Below are 26,205 nucleotides of genomic sequence, written 5' to 3' on the forward strand. Positions count from 1 at the left end.
CGTATGCTTTTTCATTAGTTCTTTAATTCAGGTAAAATACAAGTACATGAGGGTTACTTGACTGAAAACACCTTTGGAGATCCTAAACGAAGAGAACCCTTGCCACAAGAATCTACAACTAAAACATCCCGACATCCTTCCTGGATGAACTATGTACTTGAAACTGGTATACTGCCAAAACTATCTTTAAAATACAAGCAAGGGAACTTTTGAGAAAAGCTGCATAGCTAGCAGTCGTACGAATATTTTTTAAGGTACAAAAGACGAAAAATTCCGTGCAGAGATATTTTCAATCAAAATAATGTAGGACAGTTATAAAATTCGAACGCAGAAATACAGAATGCGTTAGTACAGAAGAAGGTATGAACAGTACAGAATATATGAGAGAGCGCTCCAGGGCATGGAATGCAAAGATTTTGTATTGGTATCACCTTTTCTTTTACCAATAAACTCTTGAAATACCTTTCGGATGAGCAGATTTTAAGAGCCTCCATTTGAACATTATTCCGATAGCCCGGGCAATCAACAATTGTAAATCATCATACGTTTGCATGCGTACGGGTTCGTAATGGCTTGAATGCACATAAAACCCCTGATAGCTAGATAAAATTTAGTTTCACAAAAGAAATGCTTTACACTTCTAGAGCTTTCCACAAAAATACTCGCATATCTCTTCTAAGTATGACACAGCACAATCAGTAGTTACCACGTTATACTACTAAGAATGTTAAACAGAACACAATACAAAGCTAAGCTCACACGGATATCTGACTTTGTACTAAAAACTTCAAAATAATGCTTTCTACGGGCTTGTATAGTTTACCTCCGGCCGCCGAGAAATATCTAGTACTTTCCATTCTCGAAATTACTGGAAAATATATAGATTAAAGATACATATAAGGACTGGATATGATTATTATTTAATTTTAGAGATATTAAGTTATATATAGAGTTTAATTACAGTTATACAGGGACCACATAAAGGCCGAATACGGTTACAGTTATATATAGAGATTAATTAAAGTTACTCAGTTATAATACCAATTACAGTTATACACGGACTGGACTTAAATACCGCCAAATGGTCACTAAGTTTGGCAATTTTTTTCTCCAAATCTTGCGACAAAAATTACACGCGACAAAATGATGGCCAGTTTGACGATATTTCACCTATTTAGCGAGATAAATATTTACTTCAATGTTAAATAAACATGCCCCTAAAATCTTATTTTTCCTGGCAGAGATTCGATTTCTTCAGACTTTTCTTGTTACATTATACGAAAGATACTACAATCTCGTGTAAATTTTCCCTGACATATATAAAATTAGTAGCAATACTATTTGGTGCGGTTTTAATAAATTAATTTTTTAAGAATATAATAAATTTTAGAGATATAAATAGATACCATAGAGAATAATTGATGAAATCCGTAAAATGTAGTACATATGTGCACTAATTTCAGTATTATGAATGAAATGTTAGCCAAACCATTACCTTTTAATCAAAATGTTAAAAATTTTGAGTTTGATGTATTAAATTAGTAAGTTCGAAAATGTTCATATGAAAGCGTAAAATGAAAGCATTCATTTAATAAAATAAATGCACCATGTATTCTAATAATATTTCTAGGAAACACCAAATGTTAAAATACCGTCATTTAAAATTGCATCATATTAAACGGCTACTTCCAAAAAGGAAATTTAAATTATGCATTTAATAGAAGAAAAATACTTCAATTTTTCATTATTTGTATGAAATTCCTAAGGAAGAATGACCTGGCTCTGTATCTAATACTGGTGTTTATCTTGCTTCGTCTGCTATTGTTAACTGGGGCATTTAACGCATAGAACTGTTTCGGGTTTTTGTCTTTTTTAACTGATATGTATAATGTAGCCAAAAGTTATTTCTAAAGACATAAAACTGTTTTTCAAATTTTAGAGCTTATTCTATATTTCGAACTAACAGTTTAATTAAACAGTCCATTCACTTTCAAAACATTTATTATAATTTGCTAATTTAAAAATATTTTGTCCGCGAATTACTGAAATTATATTATAAGCAAATTTCTGCGGATCTTAGATGCGAATTGTACTTTATGCTCATAATAAGATAAAATTTAACTTTAAATTTAATTAATTTTACAAAAATGTACGTTTTGAGGAAGGCAGACATGTACAAGATCTATATTCTTCAAGGATTAGATTTATATTGGATTATGGCTAAGTACATTAGAGTTATTTCTATAAAAAAAAAGGAATGTCTTCGTGGAGGACATTTCGTAAAAGAAATTGGCTTATATAGACATCAGTGAATCACGAAAGAGTCATGCACATCAGTCTGTTCGCAGAAATTTGAGCCCGATCGAAGTGCCTGTTCTAAGCTGTGTTGTAGTTTCTGTTATTATGACTAAAATGTTAGCCAAACCATTAAATTTTAATCAAAATGTTAAAACTTACACGAGTTTCATACATTAAATTAGTAAGTTTGAGAGTGTTAATATGAAAGCGTAAAATAAAAGCATTCTTTTAATAAAATAAATGCACTGTGTATTCATTCTAATAGTATTTCTAAAAAACGTTAAATGTTGCATCTTCTTCAAGAAGAAAAACCATTATGTTTCCTTCTAATATAAAATGCTAAACTTGATCTGTGTATTACTTTGTAAAATCTTTTAAATTTTTGTAATCCCAATACAAAATTCATTGCTGTTCTACGTCTGTTCAGTTGTAGCAACTAAGTAAAAATTAAAGTTTATTTTTTATTATGACATGGGAGGACAAACTTTCAGAATTTGCGAAGCGCATAACCCAACAAAAATGCGCTTGAGACCGGACTGCCAGATAAAAATATGCTAGGGATGTACTACATGTAATAGCATTTAATCACTCTAGTATAATGCATTTATTTTTACGTCTAATAAAATTACATCTAGTTAACTCATCTAAAACTTGTGTTTTGACAAGTTTAAAAGAAGTTTAAAAGAAGGCGTTTATAAGTTTAATGCATCTTTATATAATCTGATATAAGAAGTGATAATTGTGAACAGTGCAATAAAAGCGCCTATACGAAAGTTCTGTTCTTTATGGAATGCATTAGCAATGCATCTTTGTATAGTCTGATATAAAAGTGATAATTGTGAATACTATCAAAGCACCTGTACGAAAGTTCTGTTCTTTAGGAAATGTATCTTCTGTTCTTTATGGAATGCACTAGCAATGCATCTTTTGTTGTCTGATATAAGAAATGATAATTGTGAACAGTGCAATCAAAGCGCCTGTACGATAACTCTTCTCTTTATGGAATACAACTTCTGTTCTTAACGGAATACATAAGAAATGCATCTTTGTGTAGTCTGATATAAGAAGAGATAATTATGAACAGTGCAATGAAAGCGCCTGTACGAAAGTTTTGTTCTTTACGGAATGCATCTTTGTGCAATCTGATATAAAAAGTGAGAATTGTGAACAGTACAATCAAAGCGCCAGCGCAAAAGTTCTGTTCTTTAGGAAATTACATATATGATTTTACATGCGAAAGAAACGGTGCTCACAAATATGAGAGCTTTCAAAAAGAGCTATCGGATAGAAAATGAAGAACTCGACTTTTTTGTCTGAGTAGGCATTGTTTATAAACGTAAACAAATTTCAGTCATGTTGTCTATCTGATTGCAACTTTACATGTAACATTTATAAGTTTTCAAATAAACTGAATAACATCTGATAGTGAAGTAATAAATATAATAAAATGCAACTGACGTTTTCGAAAATTTTTCCGCAAAGTTTTCTAATAAAAAAGCATTTAATCCTGAATATTTTTCACTCTTTACATGACCAGAGTTCCAGAAGAAAGCTGCTTGTTATTTTTATTTTGGAAGCAACATAATTTCACATCAAAAGCAGGAGCCTTAAACCTCAAGAGCAAATAAGGAATTGTATTTCAAAGAAAGACAGGATTCTAAATTAATTCGTTATTTAATTCCGAATTCTGCTATTCTTTAAAACATCATTCATAAGTTGCTTTTGGCCTTTGAAAACGTACGTTGAGTTCACACAAGTAAGCAGTTATATGCACTAAATGTCAGCCAGACAGTTCTCCCTTTTGGATTCAGTATCGAATGTCCTTGCCGTTTGCTTCATTTTAGATTATAAGAAAGATAGCCACAATAGTGCTCTTAAGAACTGCTAGCTGAATATGCCTGCATCATCAAAGGGTAAATATTATTTTTTGGAAATAAACTAATGTTAGCTTAATTTTGGTTGTAGTGTTTCAAGTTGGATACAAATTATTATTTCAAAACCGCAAAGAATATTCTCTAATTTCACACTATAAATTCAATGAAGTACGTACTTCAAAAAGAAAAACATTCAGATCCCGAGTAATAGCCATTTCAAATATCATCCGCATAATGGTCAGTAATTTCGAAATACTCAGATTAAGATCACTCACGTTTCAACATGGAGGGTGTTTCAAAAACATTGCCCTAATAAATATCTCTATCGATTCATAATGGTACTTCTCATAATACTACCGGCATCTTTAGACATGTTAGCCACTGTTTCAAAAGACAGAAACCTTCATTAAGGTGCTATAATATAAAAGAGTCCGCATACTTCTAAATATTAATTACTAATCTAAAAAACCCACTCTTCATAAACGCCATCTTTATGCCGGGGCACCGCTATGCAAAGATTTTAGACTGCCAATCTGCTTAGCAAAGCAAATAAAAATTGTCCTTGCTTAGCGGCATCCCACCCTGAAAATTCTCGAACATTTCTGAAGATTTTTTTTTTCACATTAGAAACTAATCTTCTTGGGGTGCATGTACTGTTGTAAAGATTGATTTCCCTTCGTACAGTGGTCAAATGCTACCTTTATAACAGAACACCGATTCGAAGACCTTCCTTTTTAATTCTGCTCACAGTCACACGCCGTTACTTTAAAAAATGAATTAAATAAATTAAGATGTCTGACTAGGATAATTTAGTCGCTCGACACATTTTATTAATAATATTGAGAATTAAAATTTTTTATTCGAATATGATATGATTAAAGTTCAAATTCATAAGTTATCTTTTACTGTAATAAACTTCACTTATAGGGGGAAAGAAGAAAGAAAAATTTCATACCACGCAAAACTTGCTCTGATAAGGCTGTTAAAACTATGTTAATGAATTTACTTCTATCCACAGACAAAAGATGTCGATTTATGTTTCGCATAAAATTGGATTTTATGAAATAAAAATTTTCGAATTTTAGTAATTTCACAAATGTTAATTTGAAACCGTAGCTATAAATTAATGTTCTGCTATCTTTTAGGAATTTGGATTCAAAATTATAACATGTAAGGATTATGTTAATTTTATTAACAGTTAAATTTTGAGTTAAACTTCCTTTCCTATCGCTTCCGGCCAGAATGTAGTTTTAGAATTACGTCTGAATGCTAATGAGGAAGAGCGGTATTTAACCACGAAGTTCTACTGTCTTAGTGAGAGAGATGCCAGATATTCTGGCTAGACCGCGTCCGCCTTTTTTAGGGTACTCTCTCGTAAGCTATTATTACGCTCGGCTGTAATTTAGGCCCTTGATAGCCCTTGATTAGCGTTAAGGGGCTAACTCTGTTAGAATCTTAATAGCTTCGGCTATATCTCTTTAGTTAAAATTAGTTTAGTTTAATTCTTAGTCTCGTAAGCTGCAGCCCGAGTGACGGCTTTATTGTACAACTCCAAGACTGATTTCTGTTAAATCTTATTTGAATAATAAAGGGTCTTTTAACCCTTTCCACGTTTATTCACTGTTCTCATGAACTCAAGCGATTATTCGCTTAGTAGTTCTTAAGATTCTTCCCTTTTAAATGTAACTTAGAATTACACAGTGGGGAATCCTACAAACATTTTAGCTATTCTTTAGCAATACATATAACAGAGTAATAAAAAATTTGTTAATGATTGTTCGGGGAGTTTTTGATCATAAGATGATGATTTTTATAAATTAATTCGTCACGAAAAACTCTTTCCTCTTTGATACGTTTCTCTGCTGGGGTGGTATTACAACTTAAATTTCACGAATTGTTACTAATATTATCACATGATCAAAGTTGTCATTTTCATGAAAATATATTAATTTACGGATTTATGTCATTTTTCATTCCTTATTATCAACTAAAATTTTAGGACATTTTGCACATTTCTGGTGGCAATTACATAACAAAAACAGATTTCTCTTGACATTAATGACTGCAGTAGGGGAGACAGAACTCGTTACTGAATTTGCAATTCGCCTCATGAAAATATTTATTGCGCATATCGCTACAAATTTTGTTTCTAGAAGTATGCTTTTTCAGTTATAATTATTTAACTTGTCAAAACATCAAATACACTGAAAATGTGTGCTGCGAAAGTTTGTTTGAAGATTTAGATTTCATAGTTGGAGAAAATTCTTACTCAGACGACGTTATAAAAAATAGACAAAATTATCCTTAAATTTATACTACTTTTCATCGAAAATTCTATCAATATCCCAAAAGTCAAGCATAAAAACTAAACGTATTCTATTGTAGTTTTGAAGAGCAAATTAAAAAAAAAATCTGAAAGGTTTCAGATTTTAAATTACGTCCAAAGGGGCGTTTTTTTAACGTTTTGTTGTTACCTTTATTTATTAAATATTATGTTCTTCGCATCTAAACCATAAATTTCAGTTCAATAGCAATGTCGCAAAATAATTTTGAAATGAGCCTATCTTTAGAATTTCCGATACACAGTTCCGCGCGCTAGAGATAAAAAGGTTCCCCCCTCCCGTAGATTGTTGCCATTGCTCGCTTTCAAATTGCTGAGTTTGTTGCTCAAAAACTCGTTAAAGTTTTACAAAATATGAAATCGATAATAAAACAAATTCCAAATTTCAAATTTGGACTTTCACATGTCCATATTCGCAGGAGGATTACGTCATTCAAAATTCGATGGCTCTATGTACCGTTGTTTTATCACAATGCGAGAAATATACAGACATTTATGTAGATTTTCATTATTTAATTTCTTCAAATATAATGCAGGACATTTGGTGGCAACAGTTTGAAAAGTGAAACGGACATTTATAGTGAACCAACGCAAAATCGCAAAATGAAAACAATAGTTCTTCAGAGACAAAGCCCCTTTGGACAAATAAAAGTAATAGTTCATATTCCAAAAATTCAGGAAATGAAATATCACGATATATCAGTCAGTCTGAGTGAGAAATGCCAACTAATTATTAACGTTAAAACTTTCTGCAAGGAAACATATATACATGGTACCTATTCTCTAAGGTAAAACGATTCAACGCAAAATCGCAAAACGAAAACAATAGTCCTTCAGGGGCAAAGCCCCTTTGGACTAATAAAAATTAGAAATTGCCTAAGATACTCATAAATTTCTGAATATTATTTTATTTTATTAGTGTTTACAAATATAATAATGTTTCTTTCTGGAAGTTAAGTCAGAATTCTCTACTCCAACAAAATAAGAAAAATATTCTAACAGAATATTTATCAAATTGGGTTACTGATTCCAAATCTCAAACTTATACTTCATTTTTGTACAAAATAAAAGCATGAGAATTAGATTATACGTAAAATACGTAAAATTAAGTAGCATAATTTAGTTTTGTGGATGCTTCATATTAGCAATTGAATTGGAAAATGGATGAATTTTCTCTTTTTCATTTCTTTTTAGTTTGGGGTAATATTTCTAATACTTGAATTTAAGTTACATGAATTTTCAAACTAAAGTGAATGGAGTGATGGTATTATCGTGATTTATTTTACTTGCCCCATAGTAACATCAGATCAAGTCCATGAATCTGATCTTGGTTAAGACAGCATATGTCGTTGGAAAGGGTGTTGGCCACCTATGTGGCCACCGTGGCCAAGACCCTTTCCAACGACATATGCTGTCTTAAACAAGGGGGTCTTAAAGGGTCTTGGCCACGACCCTTTCCAGGGACAAATTTGAATCCTCCTAGGGACAGATCCGAGAGCTTCCCACTCTCCCTGTCACCAAACTAAACGTTATTGTTTTTGGTCGTAAACGTTATTGTCTTCAGGGACAAAGGAGCTTTGTCCCTGAAGGACTTCGTTTTGCGATTTTGCGTTGAATCACTATAAATGTCCGTTTCACTTCTCAAACTGTTGCCACCAAATGTTAGAGTCCTGCATTATATTTGAAGAAATTAAATAATGAAAAATCGGCCTGAATGTATGTCTATTTCTCGCATTGTGATAAAACAACGGTACATAGAGCCATCGAATTTTGAATGACGTAACCCACCTGCGAATATGGGCATGTGAAAGTCCAAATTTGAAATTTGGAATTTGTTTTATTATCGATTTCATATTTTGTAAAACTTTAACGAATTTTTGAGTAACAAACTCAACGATTTGAAAGCGAGTAATGGCAACAATTTACGGGGGTGGGGGAACCTTTTTTATCTCCAGCGCGCGGAACTGTGTATCGGAAATTCTAAAGATAGGCTCATTTTAAAATTACTTTCCGACATTGCTATTGAACTGAATTTTATGGTTTTAGTACAAATAACATGATATTTAATAAATAAAGGTAATACACAAAATTTTTAAAAAGCGCCCCTTTGGATGTAATTTAAAATTTGAAACGTTTCAGATATTTTTATACAATATTATGGTTTATAAAGTTTATATAGCATAAATATTTCTTAAAGTCATACTGGGAACAATCACTTAGTGATTTGTCCAAAGATAAAGAACTTTCAATAATGCACATTCTTTTATTTTGGTAGTATTCCTTTATGGAATTTAAATTTTCTTTAATTCAGAGGACAAAAGTTTTGTTTTGAAGGTTATTTATTAAAAACCTGAAAGCATTAAAAAATTGTTTTTTACAAAATTATTTCAAAATAGGAAAGTATATTTTAATACTTTATAAATTTCAATAATGGATATATATTTTGAACTGAATGATGTGCAGTACAGCGTTTATTCGTAATTTGAGGAAGTATTTTAAACATTTGCGGATAACTCTAAATCATTAATAATTGTACAGAACTGGCAAGCCACATGAACCAGCTGGGTGCTAGTTACATTTGAGAAAGTTATCTTTGGCAGATTATGATAAAATTTTATGAGGTAATACAGCGTAATAAAGCGTTTTAACCACACATTCTAATTTCCGTGCATTAAATTAGAATGTTGTTGAACTTTGAAAAATAAGAAATGAAGTTCTTAATGTTTTCTTCTTAAAATTCTTTTGAGAATATTATTAAAAATATTTGACGATAATTTATGTTTAAAATTTCTATGAATTTTTATGTGCTAATCTTACAAGTATGCGCTAGAAATAAGAAAATTTTATTTTTAAAAAACTCATATATAGCATTACGTGTAGTAATTTTTTATGCATATTAATTTTTTGAAGGTAACGAAAAGATTTTAGAAGGCTTCTTAGTTTTCAAATCGTAAGTTTCCCAATGAAAGAAAAACTGATTTTAATAATGATCATAAAACATGAAAAGTAAAATAAATTTAAAAGGTAATACAAGAATGCTCTCTTATTGCATATTTACTACAAACATATTTGGAATTATGACATAAATACCAGATTCTTAATTTCAAGCAGTTTTTTTTTTCAAATTTTAAATATAATTAATTTTATAGTTTAATCTATTATATTTTTGTTATTTACTATGTGCAGTTAAATATCTTTAATAAAATTTCTATAAAATAAATCCTTTCTGATTTACTAAAAAAAATATTTAAAAAAACTGGAAGAAAGCTCAATATTATTAAAATTTTGGAATACTAAATATTAACGTGCGATCCTATATTTTAATAATTTTTATGCCTGAGATATCATTTTCCGGATCTTAGCAAATTTTCACTTCTGGGGAAAGAGAGCCAGAAAATTTATTTAAAGGACTTTTATTTTCAAGACAAACATTGCACGTTATGTTGAAAACAAAATGATCATGTGATCTGTGCGTTTGCAATCGTATGATATATTTTTCCCGGCAGGCTTTGCGAAAACGTTTATGTTAAAATTTTTTAAATTCTGAATGTAACGTATATTTTTTGCTCACTAGGTTTAGTTTATTCTTTTCCTCGGATTACTTGATTAATTATACTTGGTTTATAATTCAATCTGATATATGTCTATGTATGAGATGTGTCATGAATTAAAATTAGAAAGACTTAGACAACATGGACTTCATGCGAGAGTCACGTTTATCTCTTTAGTGTAATATAATACTTTTTTTCATGTTATAATTAAGCCAAATGAATGCAATCGTTTTCTGAATCCCATATTAGAATGCATTTTAAATTAGAGTGAGCAAAGTCTATCTTGTGTTTGCTATTAAGATGTTATGGACGAAGTTTCGAGTAAAAATTAAATAAGCAGAAATAAACTACCGTAATTAATCCACTACCTTTTAGAAAGGGCAGTCTTTTCTTTATTTATTTATTTTCACGTTATTTTTCTTTTACATAAAACGCGAAGGAAACGTTCTATGCATGCTTTGTTGTACATAAAGCAGTACCAAAGAAAAGAACTCTTTTTGAAACAAATTTGGCCGAATTGTTATGTAATTTACAGAAATGATCAGATGCACATTTTAAAAATACTAAACTCCAGAAAAATTATTGTGCATTTTTAAATCTTGCGACTTTTATGTAACGTTTACTCATTGCATTAAAATTCATAGAACTAACTATGACAATACGATAGTATTTTATTTTATAAATTTCGGGATTCTGCTTTCTCAATTTAAAGGAATGCAAAATAATTACCTTCTCAATTTCAAGAACAAGAGACGATAAAAATCATCGCAAGTTATAATTTTGTTATTTAGAATAATCGTGAAATAACTAGCATCAAATACGGCTTATGAAATGTACCAGGCATAAATTTAACGTATATGAAAAATTAAAGGGGAAAAACTTACCTTGAAAGAAAAATAAATAGACTCGATTGTAAATTATTATATTTTATACAATTATAAATCCCAGAACCAGTTAATGTGACCACTACTGATGCAAAATATATTTTAAAGGATCGTGAAGCTTTCAAGTAGGTGTTCATATACTCTTTCGGAGTTCTATCTTAAAATTAAGTCATTAATGACGTATAAAAGATAATATGCGCATACCAAAACAGTCAGCGTCAGAAATTATTGGTCACAACAAGTAAACTTTAAGCTGAATAATTTTGCTTTCCTGGAGGAAAAGACTCAGACGTTTTTCTCCCTCCGAATGCACGAAATTTGAAATCTACAGTTCAGTTTAGTTTAGTTTTGAAAGCTTTTCTTTTTTGGCAAAATATTTAAATAAATTCTTAACGTGTTTTCTTCTGTTAGTTTTACTTTAATTCTTTTTTCATTTTATTTTGTTTTAGTGTACTTTAATGATGGTATTTTTATTTGGTTTGCTTAGTTATATCATTGTTTTAATTAATCATATAAAATGAAAACGCAAATCGTTTATAAATTGCAGTTTTACAATTAGTTTGCTGGAATTTTATATTTCTAGTTAGAAACGCTTACTAATCTTGGACTGACGATAATGTTTAGCAAAATATATTCTAGTAAAATATTTGGAAAAAAATTCCTTATTTTCAACACATATAAAAAATTACGAAACTAGTATTTTTTATAAAACAAAGCTCATTTGCATTAGTTTACCAACAAACTTCCATTAATACTTCTGCAAAAATATAACTCCTCTGAAAAGAATGCGCACTATAAACCAAATGAGAGAAAACTATTTTAAAGCAATTTAAACAGAACAGAAATTTTATTAATGTACGCAAAACGAGCAGAGCGGCATACTTTTATTTTATTTTATTTTTTTTCTTTTTCAGTTGACATTGATTGCTGACTAAATTATTTCTGAATTACTACTGTTGCTAAAAGCACATTATTTAAAAACTGCCTTTAGTTATCCCTATAGTAGTATACAACGCACATTCATGCATTATTCACGGCTTATGAAGTAATTTTTACTGTTTTCATCCCAACGAGTACATGAATCTAAGCACTAATTTGATTTTTTAATTAGAACCTATGTCTAATTCTAGAATTTAGTAATGATATTTCGAATGTGCAAATAACATTTCCAAATGGAAACGTTTTTTTTTCTTTTATGAAAATAGCATATAAAACTTCCCCTTTAGCAATGAATGTTAAATTATGCTGAATAACAGCCAAATAGTATCCAAAATTAAATAACAAGTTTGAGCTTATATTAATATGTTGAGTACGAATATGATAGTTTGTATTGTTTATGATTTCCAGTTTCGAAGTTATTAGTCTGTACACTCAGTCAAATACTAAATTCTTTGGCTACGGATGGAGAATGGTTTGCGCGTTATAAAAGAATTTTTCTTATTTAATTCTGTATATTACACATTTCATCTTATTTACTTTTCATTTGATTAAAAGTTGTTTTTTTTTCAGTATATCAGAATATTAATTTATTTAGGAGAACTTGCTAAACCATTCTGGCGAAATGAGTTTAAATTAAATCTCCAAAACTTGAATCTTGAACTGACTGAGTTTTCAGTTAATTGTAACAGATCTTCTAACTTTGCCGTTATTTTGATCTTAAGCATTACACATTTCACAAAGAAGCATTTAACAAGGATACAGGAAATAAATTAAAATTTGTTGTTTAGAATCAGTCAGGTGTTTACTTTGTTCCAAGATGTTTCATCCGATGTAAGTTTATAATTAAATACTTAATTAAAAAGTGTTAGTTGACTTGTTACATGTTATTGCTCATATCAGTTCTGAACAATAGTATTTTTAATGATACAATATTTCTGTGAAATCAGTGAGTATCAGTTGCTATAAGTTTAGGAAAAGAGTAATAAAAAACACTTATTTTATAAAATCCTTCCTCAGATAGTATATTAAGATCCCACAGCGGCCGAGCTGTTAAAGTCGCTGAATACTGGTAATTCGGTCCAAAGTTCGAGTTAAGTGACTGACTGCATGGATTTATTCGCAGTTTACCTCTAGTGTCATTTCGGATATGACCCAGCCTCCCTTAGAAAGTCCTCCACGAGGACATCCCTGTCCTTAGGCAGATAGCCCTCGAGTGCTTTGCCGTAATTAAACAAACCAAACCAAACCAGGTAGTATATATACGCACATTTATTCCATTCGCACATGGATTCTTATACAAAATATGACCCCGGTGTTAGTTGTGGGCAGTTTCAAATACAATATTCCATTTATTATTAAAAAAAATTCTAATGTTTTATTATCTGCACTGCACAGTTTGTGGAATCCTTTAAAAAATTGTTTTTTTCGAAAGGAAATGTAATTAAACCATTTTTTTAGTCATACGATACATGGTTATAATTCAAGGTACAAAAAATAAGCTTAATAGAGAATACATTACTTCACAATGTGTGTTTTAATGAGAATATATGAAATAACTTCAAAGCATATGAAAATATGAAATTATTAGGATAAACGAGAATAATTATTACAGTAAAGACCAGAATTAGTTTTAAAATTTATACTTCATTAAACTTAATTAAGATATTAAAAAGGTATATATGATTTTTTAAATTATGTTTTTTTTTTAATTTAAAAAAAATGACAGCTTTCACATTTTATATTACGTCTAAAGGCGTTTTTTTAATGTTTTGTGTGTTACCTTAATTTATTAAATATCAGGCTTTCACACTTAAGCCACAGAAAATTCAATTCAACAGCAATATCACAAAATATTTAACAACAGGATATCTTTGGAACTTAGACATAGACAGTCTCACCGGCTGGAGATAAGAGTGTTTTTTTTTCGGGGGGGGTACAATGTTGCCATTGCTCGCTTTGAAATCATTAAATTTGTTAATCAAAAATTCGGTGAGTTATTCGTTAAAAATTCGTTCGTTTAATTCGTTACAAAATATGAAATAGACAATAAAGCAAATTCGAAATTCAAAATTCGGCCTTCCAGGTGCTCATGTTCGGGTGGAGAATTAACGTTATTCAAAATTTGGTGTGTCTAGGTACCGTCGTTTTTTCACAGTGCAAGAAACATACATATATTCACGCAGATTCCTTATTATTCAATTTCTTTAAATATAATATAGGGCGATAATATTTGGTGGCAACAATTTAAAAAGTGATACGCCATTTATAGTGAACCAAAGCAAAATACCGTTTCGAGACTAACAGTCATTCTGGGCTAAAAGTACAGATATTTTTAAAACTCAAATTCAGTATAGTTACTTGTCTTTATACAAGTAAAAAAGATTCGTCAAACATCAAACTTGGCGTAAAAGTCTAAACGAAAATATTTGAAACTTACTACATACAAGTAAAAAGATTCCTCTAAAACGTCAAACTTGGAGTAAAAAATCCAAACGAAGATATTTGAAACTTACCTACTGATTACATACAAAAGAGGAAACAATTCCACTCCTAGAAGATGTTGAGAAACAATTGTTGGTGTGCAATTGTTGGAGAAGCAGTTAAAAGGTCGGTGTCGGAAACTATTATTCTTCGGAAGCTATCATAAAGGTAAACTAATATTATATTATTTACTATTATTAGAAAAATTGGTTTTTATGTTGATATTTTTGGGGGTACGGAACGGATTAACTGGATTTCCATTATTTTCAATGGGGAAGTTTGTTTCTAGATAAGAGAAATTCGCTATACAAGCTCAATGCAGGATCGAATTAAACTCGTTTCTGGATGTTCTACTGTATGTTGTACTACGACATTTAAAAACTGCGAAGTTTTGCACCACTTTGTTTTCTACCCCGAAATTTTAGAATTGCGAAGTTTTCTTTTTGATTTTCTCCCAATATGCTTTGTACAAGAGCGTGTTCTCCTTGCGTTGTTTTCTTCGCGACATTTTCTTCCGCGATGTTTTTAACGCACACTGTGCAGACAGCTCTATTATTAGACTTCAGTTTAAGTGAACATGTATGACACCATCTAGCACCTAGGTAGCTGTGCTTTTCCTTCTGCTTAGAATTTTGAACGAATTAAAACAGAAATTTAGACATGCATTCGCTTTCCCACCAACTAAAGTGTCTGGTATGGCACATATTTTTTGACAGCACGTAGTTGTAAAACTTTCAAATACCTGTTTTACAGAATTGTAAAATTTGCATTCTCATCAAGGAGGGATATATTTCGTATCTAAGAGTCCCCAGTTAATTTTACAAAAAGCTTTTGCAGTCCTTTTATTATAAATATGATATTTGATATAAACTAACATTTTCAGATTGCACATGCTTAATCACTGAAGTGTGGGATACGCTATCGAATTATATATCTGGGGGCAAAATTTTATGTCTATACATTATATATATATATATATATATATATATATATAAGTTAAGTAGCAGATGAGCATAAACACTACGTAAACTTTTAAAACATATAACGTTCAAACTTTTAAAATATATAATACATATACCGTATATATATATATATATATATATATATATATATATATAAAGTTTACGTAGTGTTTATGCTCATCTGCTACTTAACTTTTGGAAGGTAATGTGTGCTTCAAACATTGGCAAGATTTCTCAAAATGTAAGCAAAATTGTAGCATCCATTTGAGAAAGATTCCGACTTACAATAGAATAAAAATGTCTCTTCCTTTAAAGAAAATAATAGAAAATGCGAATCTTCTTGATCATAAAACTCTAATATAATAACTATGAGTTCTGAAGTCCTTTCTGTCAGTTTAACAAATTAATGCATTTATTTATATATAATGTATAATTTAATCTTTCTATAAATGCAAATATATAAAACTAAATATAAAAATGGGTATTTATTTCATGCATATACACAATGTGTGTGCGGCCCAACCGGGATAGTGGGGGCACTCTAAATATGCGGCGAGCCGAAAGTCTTCTCGATAGGTTGGTGGTAGGAGAATAGAGTTGGGAAACCCTCGGACCCTTCACGCCTGGGGTTCTCTCCATCAAATTCGGGGACGGAACTGAGCAAAGTCGTACTGTCGCTTACATGGTGCTCAAGGATCTTGCCAATGACAGGTACAACAATCTTGACCCCTGCCACAATGAATATTGTGTGCTTTTGAATTTGGGGGAATTTAGAGACCTAATCTGATGCTACAGTCGATTCCCTGGGTCACAAACAAAAAACACATACTGCGTGTGTGTACACGCACTATGTGTTTCATTTTAGTCTTAAGATTTTTTAACTGTGAATTGTCTAAGATTAACTCACTGTGAACTAAGACATTGGTCCTTTGAATTTACGGGGGCCCACCAGCGGCCGAGCGGTAAAGTCGCTGAACACTGGTAGTTCGGTCCGAGGTTCGAATCCCGCGAACGGGTTGGCTGCATGGGCGTTTTCGTGGTTTTCCCCATGTGTAACGTGTATACGAGCCAGTTTCCCTTAGAAAGTCCTCCACGAAGGCATGCCTCCTTTTAGGCAGATAGCCCTAGTGTGCTTTGCCATAATTAAATACACCAATACACCTCTGAATTTACGTGTCCAAATATGGCGCCGGTAGTTCAGTATTTTATGCTTGAGACATTCATCTCTGACGCATCTGTCTAAAAAGCAGAATGATAACCTTCCGAATTTTATCGGATTATAGATAGCATTTAACAGTTAGAGTTCAGTCGAGTTTATAGTTGAATAAATAAATAAACTATTTTTAGAAGATACAGAAGAATTTCGGAAAGAGTTATTATTATTAGAGCAAATAAAGATAAAAATCTTGGGTATTATTTTATTGCCATGCTATTAAAAGAACTGAGAAGTAAAAGATAATGGCATGAAATTAACGTTTCTTCATTTAATGTTTCATTGTCTTTTTCATTTTATATCTGTAACGACTTTTTCAGAGAAAAATAATTTTTACTTCGAAGGAGTTTTATCGAAAGGGTCTCTAAGAATATATCCGATAGTTCAACGTTTCTTAACAAAGCAACTTAATTTAAAACTGCTATCTGATAATTTAAATGACATCTATGAATTAAAAATTGAAAATAATGGAAGTATTTTGTCTCCCCTTCTTCGAACGTTGTAACTCTGAATACTGTTATTTTAGGGGGTGAAGTAGATCAGTCGATGTCTTGTTACTTTCTAACTAGTGTGATTGTTGTTTCTGTTCCTTTATAATATCGACGAGATACAGTTTATTTTGACGAACTGTTTGTTAAAAATTAGTAATATTTACTGCCATAGAAGCATTACAGTAAACGCGGACTAGCGGAATGCGATTTTCCGTTTATACGTTATTCAAATTGCTTCCGTTTAATTTGACCAACACAAGAATATCAGTTATACGCGGTACGCTGCAGAACATTGGGACGCGTTGCGACAGTCCTCTTTAATGACTGTTTTGAAAATTCATTGAAAAAAAGTCAAATATGGTTTAGAACAGCAAAACTTCAAACAAAAAAAAAAGTTCCCATTCTCGATAATGCTCCAGAAGACGATAGAGCACTCACACAGAGCCGGATTTAGACTTGATTAGGCCCTAAGCTCTTTGAAATATGGAGCCTATTATACTATATTTAATACTATATTTATACAATATTTTAATTTTGGGGGGCCCTAAATTATAGCTTGTGTAGGTTATACGTAAATCCTGCATTGCCCTCATAGCATTGTATCCAAATGTAGAGTTTTTATTCTTTCCACCCATCTTTAATCCAACCAATAGATCAAAGAATCAGAAAACATTTAGAGCCTGTTACGTCATGCACGTTTACATATCTGCAAATAAAGCAATAGAAGACAAAAAACAAGAACATTAATAGCATTTTGGAAGAAGTTTAACATAAGATTCTACATAGAAATTCTGCCTTAGCTCGTATGGTAGTCGCCTTGAACTAAAAGAAATGAGCTTTGCAGACAAACTGTATTAACGTTCTGAAAACATGAAATATTACTTACAGAAAAATTCCTTCAGCACAGTGCGGCTAAGAAAACTATTCCATACCAAAAGAATAATCATAAATAAAAAAAATGTTGTTGCTCTTCATACAAATTCAATAGGAAAACAAAACATGTTGTTAGTAATAAAATTATCGTATTAATGATAACATAAACTTAAATATTGAGAAAATAAATAAGGCAAAAGAAAGAACGATGAATGTAAATATTAAACACACAATCCAAACACTTGGGAACAAGTGAATCTCATGAACAACGAAGACTTGCTGGCATTAGGGTTGGCCAAAACTTACCAATAATTTTAAACCACTTCAGTGATTGAAAATAAAACCAAAAAAATCATGCAAATCGCAAAATCGACAGCAGGTGAAGGATTTTCAGATATGGAAGAAGGAGAAATTAAGAAATTAGTCCAGAATGTCGATTTTCAAATGACAAATGAATAACTGACCCAAATGAACAAAGAAGAATACATTTTATGACAGGCATCAGAAAAACTTTGCAATCCTTCCCGCAAAACGTTTAATGAGTTGCATCATGAATTGTGCCAGGCAAAAATCACCAGATATTTAAAAAGCAATTGTATAATATACCGACTTACTAAGCAATAGTAGAAATCTTTTTAATTAATATTTATTTCATTTTTTCTTTTTAATTGCAATGATATTAAGGTTTGCATAAATTATTCATACTTTTTTAATCTGAACCCGTTTCTTCCATAGTAAGCTAACTTTGCGAAATACGATTTTGCCGTACGCGCAGTGTGTTAATGATGTAACCCCCACTTTGACAAGGGCTTGCTGTACATAGCATAAGCAGCCTAAATTTATAGCTTAATTAAGCAGAGAACAGATTAATTATTTTTTTTTATTTCCTCATCAGAGATGGACATGTTGGTAATATCTTATCTTAAATCAAAACTATAAAACTGCCGAGCGAAAATCTGAAAAATATTTGAACTGTCACTCGAAATCCATTATATCCTCATGATGTTTTTGCATGTTAAGCCAAAATATTCTAAAAAGTGCAGTTTGTTTCCTTTTCGCGATTATTTCCCTTATCTCAAATTTGGCTTTATTCTAGAGTTTTGGCTTGAAAAGAAAAAAAAAACTGCATTTTTCTTGTCTGATTGTTTGTCAGTCTGTCTGATTTGCAAAGTCTGATTGTTTGTCAGATTCAATAGTGAAACAAAACATGTTGTTAGTAATAAAATTATAGTATTAATGATAACATAAAATTAAAAATTGAGAAAATAAATAAGGCAAAAAAGAATGAATTAAACACACATCCATTCCACATTAGGAAACACAGATTCCTAATTTATAGGAATCTAGTTCTGGTGAATACGCAAGTTGTTCCCATATTAAAGCCCCATTGAAAGTCCAACCGATGATGCTTCGTAAGGGTTATAAACTACGTTCCTTTAAATTACTACCAGCAATTATTCTAAGTACAATGTTATCGTGCTTTGTGAGCAATATACAGAAAAGTCATTTCCTGTACAAAAATTTGATTTTTTACATTCGGTATACTCAGATCGCATATTAAAATTGATTTTAGAACCAAACTTGGGAAGTTTCGTATTCATAATTAAAAATCTTTTTTTTTTTTTTTTTTTTTTTTTTTTTTTACTGTTTCGGTTAAGCTGATTTTCGGTTGAATTGGGTTTTATTACTAGAAATCGAGGATAAGAATTAGCATTCTGCCTAATATTTTTCTAGAAGAAGGAGAGAAAACAACACATGATGACACCTTTTCGGCAATGAAAGGAAAAAGTTAACACCTATTACATTTCCATGTCTACATTTTATCTGGGGTCTTACATGTCTACATTTTATCTTTTATTTTATCCTATTTTATAACTTTATTGCTTTGGTATCCTTTTCCTTTCTTTCTTTTTTTGATAAGGATCTACGTTTACTTGTAACATAGTTAACTAATGCAAAGCAAGCAAAGCTACCTATCTAAGGAGAAGGATACCGTCATGGAGGATTTTCTAGGGAAAAACTGACTAAATGAAGACCATGAAATTTCCATGCAACCAGCTCACATGCCTGGATAAAACACTCACTATACTACGCTATTGTATGAGAAATCTGACTATAAATTCAAATTAATGACGATTAGTTTATGATTTAATATCCAACTATAAATTTCAAATCTTGCGTTCATAATTTAACTAATTTTCGAGTTCCGTTTCTGGAATGTTACCAACAGCATTGGTTGAACTGACACTGTACGCTGATGTATTTTCTCACATAATGGTAAAATCTCATTTGGAATGCTCAAACAAAACATTTTATAACTTGTCCGAATCTGTAATGTTTTCGATTTTAGTAGTTTAAAAACTTTTAGGTAATTAATTGAAGTAATCATTCGTAATAATAGTTACTTGAAGAACTTCTACAGGAGAAAATTCGAGGAGCAAAACTTTGTATGTCATATACTGAGATCAATTGAAATCAATCATTACAACTGAGATGTTCAGCGGAAAAGCAATGACTAAACCAGTTTAATTGAAACTGAGACATTTTCCCCATTAGCGGAAAGTTTATCCAATTCTTTACATTCTTTTTTAAAAATCAATATATATCGAATAATGATAAAGGGCTCAACACGTTATTCGTCACTTATTTCTGATAGTTATCTTTAAACGGCATTATCTCAAAACTCATTAAGTGGCTTATTTATCATTTTTCCAATGAATGCCGCATTTGTTTACATTACAAACATGTATGTAATTTTAAAAAAATCAGTGAAGAAAAAAATGATAAAAAATATTATTACCGATTTAAGACTTATCGATCCGATGTTTTGTTTTTCCCTCTCCGCCGTTACATTTCTGTTAAGTGAAGTGTTCTTATGCTGGGTTACATTTCTGTTAAGCCAGGGTTTCTCAAACTGTAGGGTCGCGACCCCTAAGGGGGTTACGGGACCTGCAGCATGGGGTCGCCAAAAATTTTAGTAGTTTTGATATTTATGTAACTTATTATAATAATTTTACAATTACCCAATATTTTTACACAATGCATCTAAAAATAGATAAAGATGAGACAATACAGACAAAGGGAAAAAAAACCAAAACGTTTCGACGCATTCTTTTTATAATATAAGCGTTCATTTTCCTTGCTTTCCACGTGAAGCTGTCATTTCATCTGTTACTAGATTAAAATTTTCCCCTTGTTCTATGTCTTAAAACTAGAAATTAAAGTTAATGATGTTAAACCTAAAACTGCATTAGTATATTACAGTACAAGTGAAAAAATTGACAGTTTCACACACGCGTGTGTCGGATTTCCGCAATGCTTATTGGGTCCCGCAAATTTTTTTAAATATATTATGGGGTTCTGGGGACGCGAAAAAAATCTCAGTTATAAAAAGGGGTCGCGACTGAAAAAAGTTTAAGAAACCCTGTGTTAAGCGAAGCTCTGTTACGGAGTCTTACTATGTTACTGCGTTTCTTCTTTTTACTGTTTGTGATATTGCTGTTGAATTGAACATTTAAGTAGGAAGAACATGATATTTAATAAATAAAGGTAACACACAAAACGTTAAAAAACACCCCTTTGGGCACAATATAAAATCTGAAAGCTCTCAGATTTTTTTTATTAATATTTTAATTTTCACTATTTTTAAATTTCTAAATTTAGTTACTAATGTTCTGTTAACACATGACTTCAGCATATGTATAAGTCCTTAGATAATGAAGGCTATCATTTTCAGTTCCTCTCTTAAGCATACTTTGTTTTGCAGTATACAAGATTTATTATACGTTAATTTTCAAAGGGAAATCATACAAACATTAAAATGTCATGAAAAAGTGTTTCGATTTTCCAGCTAGACATCATCTCATATTACTTCTGTAAAAAGCAATAATTTTGCCAATATATGATTAAAATTAAACAAAAAAACATATAGAAACACATAAAAACTTATATAGAGCAGAAACTTTGCTTTGATTCACTTACAAAGGAAAATTTGCAGTCTTAAAATTTTTTAAATATCTTTTAAAACAAAGTTTTAAAAAGTGATCAATTCCTAAATAGATTATGATTTCTAAACCTTTTACTGCAGACTTTCTGTTGCTCTCTTAGAATATTATCATTCAAACAAAACGTAATTATTTCATATTTTTATGCTTACATAATATGTAACAATTATGAGACAGAGAGCATTTTTAACATTTCACATCAAGTATTCTTACCTTAAAACAGAATTATTTAACGTCTTTTTGCCACTTCTGCTTTGGAGAACCTAAAGCGCTTAGCGACAAAAATACAATAAACAAATTTTGTATCTGATTGTTTACGATTATGCTTCTTTAACCTTCTGATAGGAAGTCAAAGTGCACAGAAAGGAAAAAAAGTGATTTTGATAGCGGTGTAGAAAATTTTATTTTTATTTTTCTTGAGCCAAATTCCAGAAGGTTGACATCAACAGTATTTCTCAGAAAAACGAGTTATAATTTTTACCTCTTACAAAATTTCAAAGAAATTTGTAGTGATAGAGCTTGCCTTTTACAACCGAAATGTTTTTATAAAATTTGAGTATTCTTGAAAACTTATAATAAATTCTAAAATAAGTTTTTGTATTTAAAGAAGGCAGAAAGAAGGTCAGTTCCTAGGGGGAAATGTTATCTACTCTAATAATAATAAAAAAAAAAGATAATAACTACTAGATCGATGTCTAGTTCATTGAACTAGTACTTGTTCTCATGCAATCTTTGGTTTTGTCCTCCCGCCCCCTTCGTTAGCTGTAAAGTCAGAAGAGTGCAGTGGGAAAAAATTGTATTTAACATCAAATATATCTTCTTCTAAGCTATTAAAGTAATTCCAAAGGAAGTAAAAATTCAAGGAAAAAAGCAGCTTCTAGAATTACCAATAAAGCATTTAAAAATCACAATGTAATATATTTATAACAACTTGTATAAACTACTACATTCGAAATTCGTAAGGATTGTGAAGATCATATGTAATATTTTTCTAAACCTTTTATAAAAATTGCATGCGTTTTTTTATATTGAAATAAGGTATAAGGTATTTTCTCCTTCCTTCCAGCATGCCTTTGTATTGTAACGGTTAGCACACTCGGCGCGTATTTGAGAAGTCTAGGTTCGAGTCCCGGCTAGTGCATTGCTCAATTTTCATGTCTCATGCTTCAATATATACCTAATGTCTCTACAGTGCCGCTCGAACTAAAAGATGGTGGATGATAATTCTTCACCACTGGGTCTCCTAATCTCCAGTCGCCCTTTAAAACGGTGTTTTTTCTCTTCCTTCCACCATGCCTTCCTGGTGTAACGGTTAGCACACTAGGCGCTTATTCGAGAGGTCCAGGTTCGTGTCCCGGCGAGGACATTACTCATTTTTTATGTCTTATGCTTCAATAAATACCCAATGTCTCTACAAAGGATCGTAAATTTTCTCGAATCCAAATTTTAAAAGTTTTTCAAACCCTTATAAGAAGAAAAAGAAAACAAAAATAAAAGAATTACTTCATATTTAAAGGTCTTTCGTTAAAGAGATATTTGTAATCTGCGTTCAATGAAAACAGCTTTAAGAAGACAGTTTTTAAAAAAATACATTTATATCTATTAGAAAACTAAAAATAAAATTTAATAAATGAAAATTCTTGAACCTTGAGGTTTATTTTCTTAATGCAGTTTTATATATAACGTTATTAAGCAACGGTTCAGGTTTTTTACATTTCCCAAACTTTTTTTTTTTTTAATCAAAGCAAGTGTATAAAGAAAAGGATTATTTCAAAAGTTAATACATATAAACATCAAGCATGGAACCGGGACTTCTCACCAGAAAATTAAAACTTTGATAATCAAGATTGTCACGAGGAAAATAGTGACTTGTATCTGCCGAAACGGCAAATGAGTACTTCTTTTGTCAATAAATACTAATCTTTGAAAAATTTTTAATTTTAAAGTCAAAATTTTGAGTTCAAATGTTTGATAGTTTTTTAGTTTAGAATACGAAAGATTCGAGTTTTCGTATTACAAATCTTTTACTATATTAATTTCGAAAATTCCATCCTTCGGTTTATGATAATTCTTACATGGTTTAAGCATTAAAGTGCTTTCTTCTAGCAGTGGGTAATCGTAATTAGTGCAAAAAGTTGTGGTTTTTCTTACTTATCTTACTTGTTTGACAGCAGCATCAGAACAGGCCCACGAAATTCATCGTGGCAAGGAGTGCAAGATTGCGCCTGCGTTGGCAACAGCCTTGAGCATCATACAAGTGACAGTACAACTTTGCTCAGTTCCGTCCTCAATTTTGATAGAGAGCAACCCGTCAAAATATACACCTTGAAGACGGGTCCGAGGGTATCCCACCCTTCTACCTCTAACGCCAACCTCTCGAGAGGACTTTCGGCATCAAATACCTATTAAGCATTAAATATCATCATCGACCATCTAATTATAATATAATAAGCATCAAATCTAATTATAATAAAACACCAATTATCTGGAACTCTTGGTACTCGAATCACTTCTTTCTTCAAAGTATATAAAATCAAGCTTACCCTTAATTTATTTTCATACGTTTAATTTATTTACAGATTTAAGCTTTACAAGAAGATAAAATTGATTAGTACATATTTTAAAAGCCACCGAGTTTATGTAAGTAAATGTTAATGACATATTTAGTGTAATCTAGCAGACATATCATGCACATTCTTTTTCATTTAATTCAATAGCGCATTATCACATATAAAAAGTGTTGTCCCATATCATTTGGAAAATATGTAGATTTTTCATATAATAATATATCATATATGAGACAGTTATTAAATAGGTTAACTTTTAAACATTAACAGAAAAGCGATTACGCACTGCATATGCTTACTATTGTTTAAATGCTCCGCAAAACACTGCTTATCCATAACAAAGGCTTATTTTTAAGAAACAGCCTGAGCAAGCAAAATGATATTCTCTCTCCAAGCAAAGAATTTATGTCTATCTGGTATGTAGAATACAAGTAGCGTCAGCAACTTTTACTAACTCGTTAAGCAGCCTTGTTTTTCGCCTGATATTTCTCATGCTTAAAGATAAAATATAATTTTCTTGCTTCTTGTAAGTATATCCATTCTTTATAATCAGCCTTAAAAGTACAGTAGAACTCCAATTATCCGAATCAATTGAGACCGAACCTTATTCGGATAATCAAAAATTCGGATAATTGGACTTTTTCCGAAAAAAAGGGTATACGTGCACTTTAATTAATTACTGCATGTTGAAAATGGGAGAAAAAGCTATTTTTAAAGAAAAAGAGGTTTAAATTAATTAAAATGAAAAGGCAACATTTTTGCGTACATGTTATATAGCATTATGTATAGTCCTTACAAGTGCTGAAAGTCATTGCTGGCTGAACATCTCGATCAAAGTAAGCTGTTTGACGGACACCGTAACTGCACTTAAAATTTCTTTGCCAGCCGTTACTTGTTTTAAAGGGATGAATAACTCTGGCTTTTGAGCTAAGATCTTAGCTTTTTCACAAAGAATCAGACACGAAATTGGGTTTCCCATAGAACGTTGCTTGAAAAACCATTTGGAAAACGGCATATTCTAAATTTTTGTTTGTTGCTGCCTTCATTGATTTTCTTGAAGAACTTCCATCTCCGTTTTCAATCAGTAACACAAAGTTTAAAATTGTAGGTTTGCTCCTTTTAATGTCTTAAATCGTTGATTGTCCAACACTACGTTTTTGTCTTAATTTTTTTTCTTTAATTCTGAAAGCGATTCGGATAGTCGGACTTCGGATAATTGGAGTTGTACTGTAGGATAAATGAAAAAAATAATTATAAAAATAATAAAACTTTCCCACTTGCATCATACTGAATACGGATTTTGTCCTACAGAACCCCCCCCCCCATGGCGGGCACTTGTCTTATTTCAACATTGGCAGCTCCTAAAATTAGGAATGGTGGCCATTTTATGATGAAGGCACCTAACAGGCGGTCATCATTTCTTCCCTACAGAAAAGCTAGACTAGAAAATAGTGCATTCAATATCATATGGTTTGCGGTCCCATTTAGGCTGGATAATTAGTTTTTTTTTATACCGCAATATCACGTAAGTATACCAGCTCTTAGAAGAACTCAAAAACACCTTTCCTTTAGTTGCGAAGTTCAATGTATTGGACTATCTGAAACATCTGAAACTTTGATAAATCCGCTGAGCAGACTCGCAAAAGATTGATCAGATATCGATTTTATGTCTTGTAATCGAAATTAAATCAAGATAATGTTTGCTTTGCGTATGTTAAATTACAGCA

General features: G+C 31.1%; 1 protein-coding gene across 1 annotated transcript in view; it reads right to left on the reverse strand.

The window, feature by feature from the left end:
• Positions 1-22,263, reverse strand: part of LOC146998640 (uncharacterized) — a 48,778-nt gene extending 26,515 nt beyond the window's left edge. Inside the window, exon 1 of the mRNA XM_085811426.1 lies at positions 22,125-22,263. The gene's annotated coding sequence lies outside the window, so the exon portion shown is untranslated. The remainder of the gene's footprint in view (positions 1-22,124) is intronic.
• Positions 22,264-26,205: the final 3,942 nt, after the last annotated feature.

Source organism: Stegodyphus dumicola, chromosome 2 (assembly GCF_044657685.1).
Source record: "Stegodyphus dumicola isolate Sdum_Otavi_A_Nest chromosome 2, ASM4465768v1".
Taxonomy (NCBI): Eukaryota; Metazoa; Arthropoda; class Arachnida; order Araneae; family Eresidae; genus Stegodyphus; species Stegodyphus dumicola.